This window comes from Hemitrygon akajei, chromosome 3, assembly GCF_048418815.1.
Source record: "Hemitrygon akajei chromosome 3, sHemAka1.3, whole genome shotgun sequence".
NCBI classification, from domain to species: domain Eukaryota; kingdom Metazoa; phylum Chordata; class Chondrichthyes; order Myliobatiformes; family Dasyatidae; genus Hemitrygon; species Hemitrygon akajei.
The window spans coordinates 78,173,407-78,186,214 of NC_133126.1; the positions used below are offsets into that span (position 1 = coordinate 78,173,407).

General features: G+C 40.8%; 1 protein-coding gene across 5 annotated transcripts in view; it reads right to left on the reverse strand.

The window, feature by feature from the left end:
• Positions 1-12,808, reverse strand: part of LOC140725132 (alpha-(1,6)-fucosyltransferase) — an 839,166-nt gene that overhangs the window by 599,918 nt on the left and 226,440 nt on the right. For all 5 annotated transcript variants that reach the window (XM_073040191.1, XM_073040188.1, XM_073040189.1 and 2 more), the window contains exon 3: positions 93-187. The gene's annotated coding sequence lies outside the window, so the exon portion shown is untranslated. The remainder of the gene's footprint in view (positions 1-92; positions 188-12,808) is intronic.

Here is a 12,808-nt window from a genome sequence, read left to right on the forward strand (position 1 = left end):
TTTCTTCAGGAGTTTTTTTTTAAGTTACAAGTATTAAAAATGGCTCCTGTGATGAAACATTCCAGAAGTACCTCAAGGGGTGAATATTTTACCTGCACCGTCAGAGGATTGAGGACTTGATGCAGAAAATAATTCCAGATTCACGCAACTGCTTTAGTGCTTTTTCTTTTTATGCAGTCTTCACCTTCTGTAAAATTGAAAGCACAATATAAATATAACAACACTATCAACATCAATCCAAATAATTTCTATTCATGTGAAATACAGTAATGTGCAAAAGTCTTAGGCACAAATATATAACTAGGGTGTCTAAGACTTCTGCACAGTATTCTATTTGTCCATGTGGAGTGGAGGGCGAGTTAGTAAAGGATATTTCGATCGGAAGGGGTGTGGGACAGGTGGCAAAGGAGGAGTGCCAGGATGGGGAGTGTGGCACAGGTGCAGACACACTCAGCTCCCAGACACCAAGCTAGATCATTTGATTCAAAACAATTGGGTTACTGACCATTACAGGATGTCTCTCTGGTGCTTCCCGCGCTCTCCCCTCTCCATACCGCTTTTCACAAACATAATTCCCCTCTCCCTGCCTCCTCCCCACTATCAGTCCACAAAAGAGCCGCAGGTTTATCATCACTCACGTGTCATGAAATGTATTTCTTTTTTTTTGTGGCAGTACAGTGCAATACATAAAGTTACTACAGTACTATACAAAAATCTTAGGCACCCTAGCTACCCTGTATACAACTGATGCCTAGACCTTCCATACTGAGTAAACAATTTTAGTATAATGGATTTATGTATATTTTTTCCCAGAACTTCGAGCATTCTACTTGCAAATGCACTTCAAAATTCTTCTGTAAGTTTGGTCAATGTTAGAAGCCAAACGGTAGGCAAGATTGAGGATCAGAGTATGCCCAAGGACATTAAAGGGAAAAGAGACTTGCAAATTCGGTGCAGCAGAAGTAAAATGAATCATGGGAGGAGCTGCTGTTTAGAATGAAAAGGGTCAAATTTATGGAACTGCATTGTCACACAGATGAAAAGTCATTTACTTTGCTTAATTCTCAGAGGAATGCATGGGTCCTTGTTATATATTATATTATTTTATATAGAAGTATATGACATGTAAAATACAGCATAGAATTACTGCATATAAAACAAAGTATCATGAAAAAGCAGGAATTGGGCCCCACAGTCTATGAAGCTCACTTTTCCAAGCAATACAATTCCAGCTAATTTTAGCTTGATTTCATGCCCATGTTCTCCAACTCTCCATTCCTAAAAAAAAGTCCATATGTGAATTTTCCATAATGCAAACCCAGATCATTAATGCATGCATCAAGAAATTCAAGTAGAAAAAATTAAATTTACATTTATATTCTTATATTATTCCACAAATTCCATAACAGCAACTCGAAATTTTGGGTAGTGAGTGATGAACACGATCAAGTCTGCACATCCTGTAAATCCAAAGCAACACACAAAATGCTGGAGGAATTCAAAATGAATAAACAGTTGACATTTCAGGCTGAGATCCTTCCTCAGGGATGAAAAGGAAGGGGGAAGATGTCAGAATAAAAAGATGGGGGGAGGCAAAGGAGGATAATTAGAAGGTACTGGGGGAGCCAGGTGGGTGGGAAAGATAAAGGGCTGGAGAGGAGTGAATTGTGAATTCTGTAAAGGTGAATTTCTGTTACACAAGTGGTTGTTACATGGAGGTTGTCTGTAGTCTAAAGTCAGTCCAACCTACCCTTGAAAATAATCAATGACGGGCTCCATAACTTGCAGAACAGCCTCATTTTGAAACTGTGCTGCATAGTTCTACATACGTTTCCATTGAGAGGAAACATCCTCAAGTATCCAGCATGAAAATTTCCCACAAAAAACCAGATATCTCAAGCTCCTGCCAAACCTCAAGGGTTTCATGAGTATCATTTCTTCTGAAACTCCAAGTAATACAAGCAAGCTCAAGATATTTTGCAATAAGCTGTTTGCAATAACTATTTAAACCACACGGATCACAATGGAATATGGACCAACTATTTTTACACTGCCAATTTACTGTTAAATGGTGCATGATAATGGGACAAGCTTTCACAATCACTTGAAGGCCAGCTTCTGCCCACATGTACAAATATATTAACAAAATCCAACCAGGTTAGTTCAAGCCAGGTTGTTTTGAAGAATAATTTGAAATGCTGCTTCTGCAATCCATTTCCCAACAATTCCTTTATTTCTCAGCCTCTTCAACGATTGCCTCTGTGAAGGACTTGGGAGTTCTTTTTTTGTGCGTTCTAAATCGATGTAATTGTAAACTGCCTTTGTCAACACGGAAGGTAATGGGCAAGGTGGCTAACATTGAACCCGAGGCCGCTCTGTGCTGCTGAAAGAGCAACAGTTTTAGGAAGGTACAAGCAATGTTTATCATGGTTCAACAATCTCACATTGTTATCATTTTATTGGAAATGAAGGTAGCTGAGAGCAAACCTGGTATGAAAAAACAACTTAAACATCATTTTTTATTTCTCTTGGTGTGTGCACTGTGATGTCAAAGTCAATGTTAAGCCAACTCTTGAACCCGGAGGAAAAGCAATAGGATTCCAAACCAGAATGACATGGCAGAGATCCTGGGATGATGGAGCATAGCAGGCCTGATGCAAGCTGACCTGAAAGAACCCAAGCAATACACAACAGAGTGAGCATCTGCCAGTGATGCAGAGAGGCAAGATTCAGAGTGGTGGCAGATGTAAATCAAGGCTATTTAATGGTGGACTGTGTCAAGCTGTAAGTGTTGTTGTAACAGCATTCTTCCAAGAAAATAGAGATTCTTTCATTTCTCATATTTATCTCCATTCCAAGAAGCAAGATATACAAGATTGAACACCTTGCACTTTTTGCCTCTGTATTCATTTGGCGGACTCTGTAAAGATTCTGTAAAATGTGTGCAGGCACTAGTATAAAGATTATATCACTAAATCATAAGATCATAAGACATAGGAGCAGAATTAGACCATTCAGCCCATTGAGTCTACCCTGCCGTTTCATCATGGTTGATCCGTTTTCCATCTTAATATTCGGGGATATGGTTACCTGGCCCTCGTGCAATGTAAAAAGTAACTTTCTGATCATCACCTCAAGCCTGGAGATTGTTTAGGCTCTGCTGCACTCAGTACAGGTTGGTTCATTATTTGAGGAGCTGCAAATGGAACTTCACAATGAGGCTGACTTCTAGCCTCATCACAGAAATGGGCCGTTCTATTCCACCCCACCAATGCCAGCCATGATGCCTATCAATCCTAATCCCATTTATTCATAAAGGAGAATAGGTCATTGTTAAAAGCTTCTCAAGATTATTGGGTCTGAGATTCTCCTGAAGCAGTTCAACATCAATGGCTGGGATCAAGATATTTGGTATCTAATACAACAATGTGTTTACTGCAACTCCAACTGGATCTACGGAATTCGCAGTTCACATCTGTCGAGCAAAATAGTCAAAGTAAATTTATTATCAAAGTGTACACTACCATGAGATCCATTTTGTTGCAGGGATTTAGAAGAAAATAAAGAAATACAACAGAATTTATGAAAAAATATAGATAAACATAAATCTGCTCTATAAATTTGCAGATCAGCTGCTTCAACCATGTTTGGAACAGGGAGTCATAGCAATGAGAATTGGAGCAGTGATTCTGGGGGAACACAAACCAGTCAGCAGGTTACAGGTAAATGCTCCTCAATGGCACAGTTTAAAACAATTTGCTATTGATTACAAATTGGCTGAATGAGGGGGTGGGAGGTGAAGCAGCAGATTTGGCAATTTAGTTAAAGTGGATTTTTCCTGCTTTTAGTTCAGAGGACATACCCGGACCTCCAATTACACAGTTCTATGAGGTAGCTGCATGGGTGAATGATGCAGGCAAGGTCTGGAACAGTAATGATGAATTTGGGTATAAATATAAATGGTTTTTTAGTCTTACATTTTGCCCGATGATTAGTGGCTTCAGGAACCAAAACCCACTTTGAGTGGTGGACCCTGTGGACTGTATAGCATTGTGCTGTCCCTTCTGGTGACCAGGTTCTATCAGCTGCAAAATAACTATTTTTCTCAGATTGCTGTTAAAGACTGACACAATTCTCCATAAAATAGCTGCCTTGGTTCACACCCACCCACCATCCTGAAAAATGCCTCGCCCCATCAACAGTGAACACTCAGTGTTGTATATCGCTTGCAATCTTGTAGTTCAGCATTGTTCTATGATAGCAGAAGCTCGTATTAAGCCTACTACAATCCACCATGCCACGGATCTTCGGCACATCGTTTTGATATAGAGATATTAGCTCACTAGTTACAGTGCATATGAAAAGCATTCACCCTCCTTGGAAGCTCTCATATTTTATTTTTTTAACAACATTGAAGATGCAGATTTAATTTGGCTTTTTTGACACCGATCAACAGCAAAAGACTCTTTCGGGTCGAAGTGAAAACAGATTGCTGCAAAGTGATCTGAATTAATTACAAATATAAAATGCAAAATAATCGATTGCATAAGTATTCACCCCCTTCCAGTCAATATTTAGTAGATGCACCTTTGGAGCAATTACAGCCTTGAGTCTCTATCAGCTTTGCACATCTGGATACTGCAATTTTTCCCCATTCTTCTTTACAAAGCTGCTCAGGCTCTGTCAGATTGCATGGGGATTCAAGTTCAGTCACAAATTCTCAATTGGATTGAGATCTGGAGTCTGACTCTGACTGAGGTCTGGACATTGACTTCGTTGTTTTTAAGCAGGACCTGTATAACAAATGCTGGAAAACAAACCTTCTCCCAAGTCACAGTTCTCTTGCAGACAGCATCAGGTTTTCCTTGAGGAGTTCCCTGTATTTTGCTGCAATCATATTACCCTCTACCTTCACAAGCCTTCCGGGGCCTGCTGCAGTGAAGCATCCCACAGCGTGATGCAACCACCACCATGTTTCATGGTAGGGATGGTGTGTTTTTGATGATGTGTGGAGTTTGTCTTACACTAAACATAGCAATTAGTCTGATGGCCAAGAAGCTCAATTTTGGTTTCATCAGTCCATATAACCTTCTTCCAGCTGACTTCAGAGTCTCTCACGTGCCTTCTGGCAAACTCTAGCCAAGATTTCATTGAGTTTTTTTTCCAACAGTGGCTTTCTCTTTGCCACTCTCCCATAAAGCTGTGACTGGTGAAGCACCCGGGCAACAGTTGTTATATGCACAGTCTCTTCCATCTCAGCCATTGAAGCTTCTAACTCCTCCAGAATTGTCATAGGTCTCTCGGTGGCCTCCCTCAATAGTCTCCTTCTTGAACGGTCACTCAGTTTTTGAGGATGGCCTGCTTTTCACATATTTACGGCTGTGCCATATTCTTCCATGTCTTGGCGATTGACTCCAAGGGATATTCAGTGACTTGAAAATTTCTTGTATCCATCTCCTGACATGTACTTTTCAATAAGCTTTTTATGGAGTTGCTTGGAGTGTTCTTTTGTCTTCGTGGCATAGTTCTTGCCAAGATACTGACTCATCAGCAGATGGGCCTTCCAGATACATGTGTATTTTTACTACAATGAATTGAAATATATTGAGTACACACAGGTCTCCAAAAACAGATCTCCATTTAATTAATTACATGACTTTGAAACCAAATGGCTGCACAAGTGATGATTTGATGTGTCCTGTTAAAGGGGGAGGGGTGAATAATTATGCAATCTATTATTTTGGGTTTTATATTTGTAATTAATATAGTTCACTTTGTAGAGATCTGTTTTCACTTTGACATGGAAGAGTCTTTTTCTGTTGATCAGTGTCAAAAATGCCAAATTAAATCCAATGTTGTAAAACAATAAAACTTGATAACTTCCAATGGGGTTTTGGTGGGGGGGGGGTATTTTTAATAGGCACTGTATGATCCTTTGATTAGAACCAGTGTCAGATTGTTCCAAATCTTCGGGGCACCTCTTGCAATGTTGGCAACTGTTTGTGGGCAAGGATTTGCAGGTCTATCTGAACAAAAACAATGATGCTGGCTTGGGGGGGGGGGGGGGGGGGCGGTGTGTAGGTGTAGTATCAGGTCCCAGGTCTTTAACGTCTTCTCTTTCCACAATCCAGGATACAATTGCCAGGGAAAGCAGTAATTTGCTTGTATGCTTGTACTTCTTCCAATTCACTGTACTGCATGTGTGCTCAGAACAGAGCTTCCTCTGCAATGGAAAAACTGAATTCTAATCGGGTGAGCACTTTACTGAACAGCTCTGCTCATTTTACAAGGTCAACACTGGTCTTCCAGCTGCCCATTATTTTAATTCTTCATTATAGTTCCATTCTTGCCTCTGACACTTGCAATAATGCCCAATACAAATTTAATGAACGGCACCTCTTCTGACATGTTTCAGACTTCAGAATTCAATATTGAATTCTACAATCTCAGGGAACCACCATCAATCCCGCACCCCCCCCCCCCCACCCCGCCTCCGATGATTCTTTACTTTCCCTGTCCCTAGCTTTTTTTCCCAGCAATTGTTAGCTGGCATGCTTCAGTCTGGACACCATCATAAACTATTTTCCATATTCTCTCTGCAACACAAACCACAATTATTTTCTCCTTTTTTCCATTCTGATGAAGTGTTCTTGACTCTAAATGCCGACTGTTTCTCTCCCCTCAGAATCCACTTGACCTAGTGAGATCACTCTGCCGTGTTGTCTGTATGCTTGTTTTGTCTGACATCAAGGTCAATGCTGATTGTTGAGTCCGTTTTTCCCCTTTGAGAATTTAATGTTTTTTCCCCGATAAGCTTAGTTCCATATTTGGTACTCGTAACACTTGTTTCTTTTTTATTGCAGACTCACTGAGTTGCTTGAATTTTCATTCCCTAGCTGCTCTGGATCATTGTTCAAGCTTCCAAATTATTAGTGCAGTGTAATATAACCACTGCACTACTACATCCATTAAGCAACCATTCAGCCACAAATGCACAGCAGTGATTAAAAACTTTCTAGTGGATAATGACTTCCATGTTGCTATTGAAACTGGAGGAAACTGATTCAAGCATGTATTCATTTTTTAAAAAAAACTGATTTAATATTACAGATGAGAGATTATCATAATAAACATGAGGTCCTTCAGACCAAAGGCTGCAAGAAGCTTGAACATGATAGCAACAACCATAGAATACTTTCCATACAAAATATTCTGTTCAGTAATGAGTACAGATCAACTTGCTAAACACCAATTTTATGCTTAGCCTTACTATAGATACTAACATACTCTCGCAGTATCAAAAGATACTACAGCTCTTGGCAAAATAAAAATTTGAAAAAAATCGTCAATTATCTATGTTGGCATCCTATTAACAACTGTTAATGGGGAGTAATAAGCTTTAAAAAAAAACTACAACAAATGCGAGCTTCACCATAAATAACACCAAATCTTTTCTCATTCATGAAGATCAAAATACTACAGAAGCTAGAAATCCTGAGGTAGCAACAGAAAATGCTATTGAACTGAAATGTTAAGCCTTCCTCTTTCCAAATTCCCCTATATTTTTCCAGCCACTTCCACTTCCCCTGCTTAATATCCAATTATACAGTGCCTTGTTCGCTTTTGTTCTAAGAAACTGCAGTGACCACTGGCAGTCATTCAGAAGCAACCAGAAAAACAGAACTTTTGACACATCTTACTGTGGTAAACCATGTATATCTGTCAGGACACACCCCTCTGCTGACTACTCCTGTGGCTCCTCCCACAGACCCCTGGATAAAGGTGATTGTGTCTCTGCTCCTCCCATAGTCATCCAGCATGGACATGCTCCGTTTTACTGCTAATAAAAGCCTTTCATTATTTACTCTACTTCCAGTCTTTTGGAGTTATTGATAGAGCATCACTTACCAAAGTAATGATGATCAGTGATGTTCTGAGGCCAGCTTGAAGAAACAAGAAAATAGGAGCCGCACTCAGCATCTCTAACTTACCGTGCTGTTTGTTGTAACCATCACTGATCAGCCCCAGGCTTCTCATCTCCAATTTAAAATTGGTAAATTGTTAATAAATTGTGAATTAGGTCACATGTACTGAGGTAAAGTGAAAACCTATTTTGCATGCCAGACATGCAGATCAATTCATTACAACAGTGCATTGAAGTAGTACAAGGAAAAACAATAACAGAATGAAGAATATTCTAATAACGTTACAGAGGAAGTGCAGTGCAGACACAAAGTGGAAGGCCATAACAAGAAGGAAAGTGAAGTCAAGATTCCACTTCATCGTAGTCAATGACTGCTCAGTTAAAGTCAAAGTTTATTATCTTATACACAAGTACATGTATATGCATATATGCAAAACCACAAGTAATAGAACAAGTCAACTTCTGTACTACAAGAGGTTTCGATAGGGTGGTATTGCTTCAGAGCACCCAAAAGGGTTTCTTGAAACATTATGTGGAGAGTCCAACTAAAGGGAAGAACATACTGGATCTAGTTTTGGAAAATGAGACAGGCCAGGTAACAGACCTAATGATGGGTGAACATTTTGGTAAGTGAGACCACAATTTATTATGTTCTAAGACAGCATATGATAAGAGCTAAGAGGGGTTGATTGAGAGCAGCTGCTGATGGACAAGTTCAGATATTGCATGCGGGAGATGTTTAAAGATCAGCTGATCAGAGTTTGGGATCAGCATGTCCCAAAAAAGAGCATGGACAAGAATGGCAAGGTACCTTGGATTACCAAAGTGAGAAAGGAGACTGATGGTAGGGCAGTGGATGTTATTTTTAGTAAGGGAGTTGACAGGGTCCCTCAAGGTAGTTTGATCCAGATATTAAAAATGCATGTGATCCAGGGTAAATTGCAAACTTAGATTCAGAAATAGCTTGACATTAGAAAAAAGAGGGTAGCGGGTGGAAAGTTGTTCTTCTGGCTGGAGGTCCATGACCAGTGATGCTGAGCCCTCTGCTTGAGATATGCATTAATTATTTGATGGACTATAATGGGCAGATTAGAAAGCTTGCAGAGGAAACCAAGATTGGAGGTGCTGCGGACTGTGTAATGGACTATCAAAGAATGTAGTTGAACATAGATGACTTGCAGATATGGGTAGAGACGTGACAGATGGGGTTTAATCTGAACAAGCGTGTGATGATACACTTTAGGAAATCAAATAGGAAGAGAAATCACATTGCTCATTATAGGTACCTTAATATCAAGGAGGTACAGAGGGATTTTGGTGTCCAGGTCTATAGTTCACTGAAATTGGCTACACAAGTGGATGAGATGGTAAAGGCAACATACGGCATGCTTGCCTTCAATAATAGAGGTGCTGAGAAAAAGCATAAGGTTAACTTCTACCACCACTGCCCTAAACTGGTCCTACGTAATGCATACTTCACTTGCAAGTCTCTTCCAGAACTCTTGTTCCCAGTATTACTTTTTATTTGCAGTTTGTCTTATCAACATTGGTTGTCAGTCTTTGTTTATGTATATTTTTTCCCCATAAAATTCTATTTTGTTTTTTTCCCTTGAAATGGAGGTCACAGAAGTAAAGCGACTTACACAGAACAGTGATCAGTGTACAGGGATAAATTGACTTTGAGTACTTTGCACATTATTTGCACTGGGCAGCATAGAGAGAACTGCAGTTAAATGAGTTCAGAAAATGGTAGATCAACAAAATGGCTGGTGTGACAATGCAAGGGAGAAAATGGGAGCAAAGGAAAAGGAAGCACACAGCTACAAAAAAAATTTTGTTTGTTTGTCTTCTTAAATATGTGACTATAAAATTAGTGAGGCTGTGACTGGACAGCACCAGGGGGCAGTGAAACATTCCAGAAGTACCAACTTGAGTTGGGTATTAGAGTACCCAAAGGAAAGTGGTGAGATGTTCATTAGTGGAAACTAACATCAAGTGGATAAGTTAATCCTCGAATTAACCAATTACTAACTTGATACAACTACTGTAGGACAAGTCAATGTAAAGATAGTTTTTGCTCAGTGAAGTTCGGTCATTAATTAGAGGCTGATGGACAGGTAGAGGAAAACACAAGATGGGAAAAAGGATAAACATTAGAAGTACAGCCCAAAATACTGCAGATACTGCAAACCTAAAATAAGTGCATAAAATGGTGGAAATACACAGCAAGTTAAACATCTGTGGAAGAGAGAGAACAAAAGAGGGAACAAATTGGGTCAATAAAGTGGGAAAAGTTAAGATAACCAGTGGAGCATTCGCCTCATGGCATTGGAAACACAGGTTTAGACTTGATCTCCAGTGCCACCAATGTGCACTTTGTCCATTCTCCATGGTCTTGAGAATTTCCTTCCATGTCTCAGAGAACGATGAGTCGGGAAGTTAATTGGCCATTGAAAAATAACTCCTAGTGTGTTATCTGAATAGTGGAATCTGAGGGTTGTTGGTAATATGGGGGAGAATAGAAGATGGATTCATATAGTATTAATGTAAATTGGTGGTTGGTAGTGCAGAGTTGGTTGGTTGGGGGTGTTTCTGTGCTATACCTCTGTGTGACTCTAAAATAAACTTTCAGATGCAGAGAAAGTTAAGAGGGAAGGAGAGAATCTGAGATAAGCTGAAAGGCAGGAGAAATTAAATGGCAAATGGGATGTGGAACAAGGTGAAAGAGGACAGTAAAAGGTAGATTTCAAGGAGATGCAAATAAGAATGATATTTGAAACAAGTGGAACAATGAAGCAGCCCTGGAAACACAAACTGCCAATGTTCTGAAATTATTAATTCCCGAGGGCTGCACTGTGCTAAATTGGAAGACCAGCTGCCATGCCTCGAGCGTACACCAAGTTTCACTGTTAAAAAAGGGAGGTCAGAATTGGAGTGGGCTGGAGAATTAAAATGGCAGGCAACTGTAAGTTTGGGGAAAATCTTATAGAACAAACAAAATAATCTGTAAAGCAGTCATCTGAACTACATTGGTTTCCCCCTTGCAGAAGCAACATTGTGAGCAGGGAATGTATCAGGGATACAGAAATGGTCACCCTTTCATGAGAAAGCCTGTCCTGATGACAGTACAGATGCTGTAACTTCTGCATAATTCATGGGGTGTGAGCTTTGGTAGAGATGGAAGAGGAAACCAGGGCATTCTGAAAGGAGGGTCCAGTGAAGGGAAGGGAAAGGGGAGGTTTGTTAGGTTGTGGCATCCAGTTGGAGAAGTCAGAAATTACAGGTGATGATCCACTGAAATGGAGAAGAGCAAGGACAAAGCAAACACAATCCTTGTACAGAGTGGGAGAAGAAAGAGTGGACCAATAGCTTGGGAAATGAAACTGAAGTGATTCAGATTGCACAGCTAAGGAGAAAGGAAGGAAGAAGATGAATGGAAGTATTAAAACCATCAGACAAAGGAGGAGAATTAGGCCATTCATCCCATTCAGTCTACTCCACATTTAAATCAAATCAATTTTAATTATCATTCAACCATACATATATACAGCTGTATGCTGGTGCATGGCCAAGTGATCTGAAAGTTGCTAGTTCAAGCCTCAGCTGAGGCAGCATGTTGTGTCCTTGAGCAAGGCACCTAACCACACATTGCTCTGCGACAACACAGGTGCCAAGCTGTTTGGGTCCTAATGCCCTTCTCTTGGACAATGTCGGTGGCGTGGAGAGGGGAGATTTGCAGCATGGGCAACTGCCAGTCTTCCACACAACCTTGCCCAGGCCGCAGTCAACATTGAAATCGATGGACAGCCAAAGAAAGAAGAAGAAGATATACAGCCAAACGATACAGCGTTCCCCTGTGGCCAAAGTGCAAAACATACAATAAAGCACATTTTAAATAGACAGCAAACATTCCAGAGAGTGTGCAACATTCAAAATAGCCAGCAAAGAAGCATATTCACTCAAAAAAAACATATAGTCCAAGACCCTGTGCGACATGTCCTGCAATCGATGAACAGTGTGCAGATGCACTCAATCCAGCCTGTCATTCCACTGCTCAAACACGGGAGGGCAGCACCCACCTAGGTGCAGATGCAATGCCCAGCGTCCGGCTTTAAGAGGAATAGACAGAGTGGACAGCCAGCACCTCTTCCCCAGGGCACCACTGCTCAGTACAAGAGGACGTGGCTTTAAGGTAAGGGGAGGGAAGTTCAAGGGGGATATTAGAGGAAGGTTTTTCACTCAGAGAGTGGTTGGTGCATGGAATGCACTGCCTGAGTCAGTGGTGGAGGCAGATACACTAGTGAAGTTTAAGAGACTACTAGACAGGTATATAGAGGAATTTAAGATGGGGGGGGTTATATGGGAGGCAGGGTTTGAGTGTCAGCACAACATTGTGGGCCGAAGGGCCTGTAATGTGCTGTACTATTCTATGTTCTATGTTTTTTCATCATTTGGTCTGCAGCAGTAGGCAAGCCTGCGGCTTGAGGCCTAGTCCTCTTTACAACCAAGGCTATGCAGCTACCATGTTGCCTGTCATCCACCAGACAAGAGTAACAGGTTCGCAGAAACTTAAATTATCACTGTCCAACCAAACCTTGCGATGGCAAGTGAAACATCTGAGACAATCTCCCATGGTTATACTATTCACTGCCTTCACACACCAACTCTGATGCCTACAAGTAGCAGGAAGTGACATGGTTTGCAGCCACGTCAACTCACCTGAACCCAAACATGCTCCACCGACATTCGGACCAGCTCCTTTCCTAACATCCCGGCTGGCCCCACTGCCAACACCAGTCTAGCTACTCCAATCAATGAGCAGCGCACAGATGTTGTAGCCCTGCAGCACCCTAAGCTGTTGGAGTAGAATTGCCTTTCGATCAT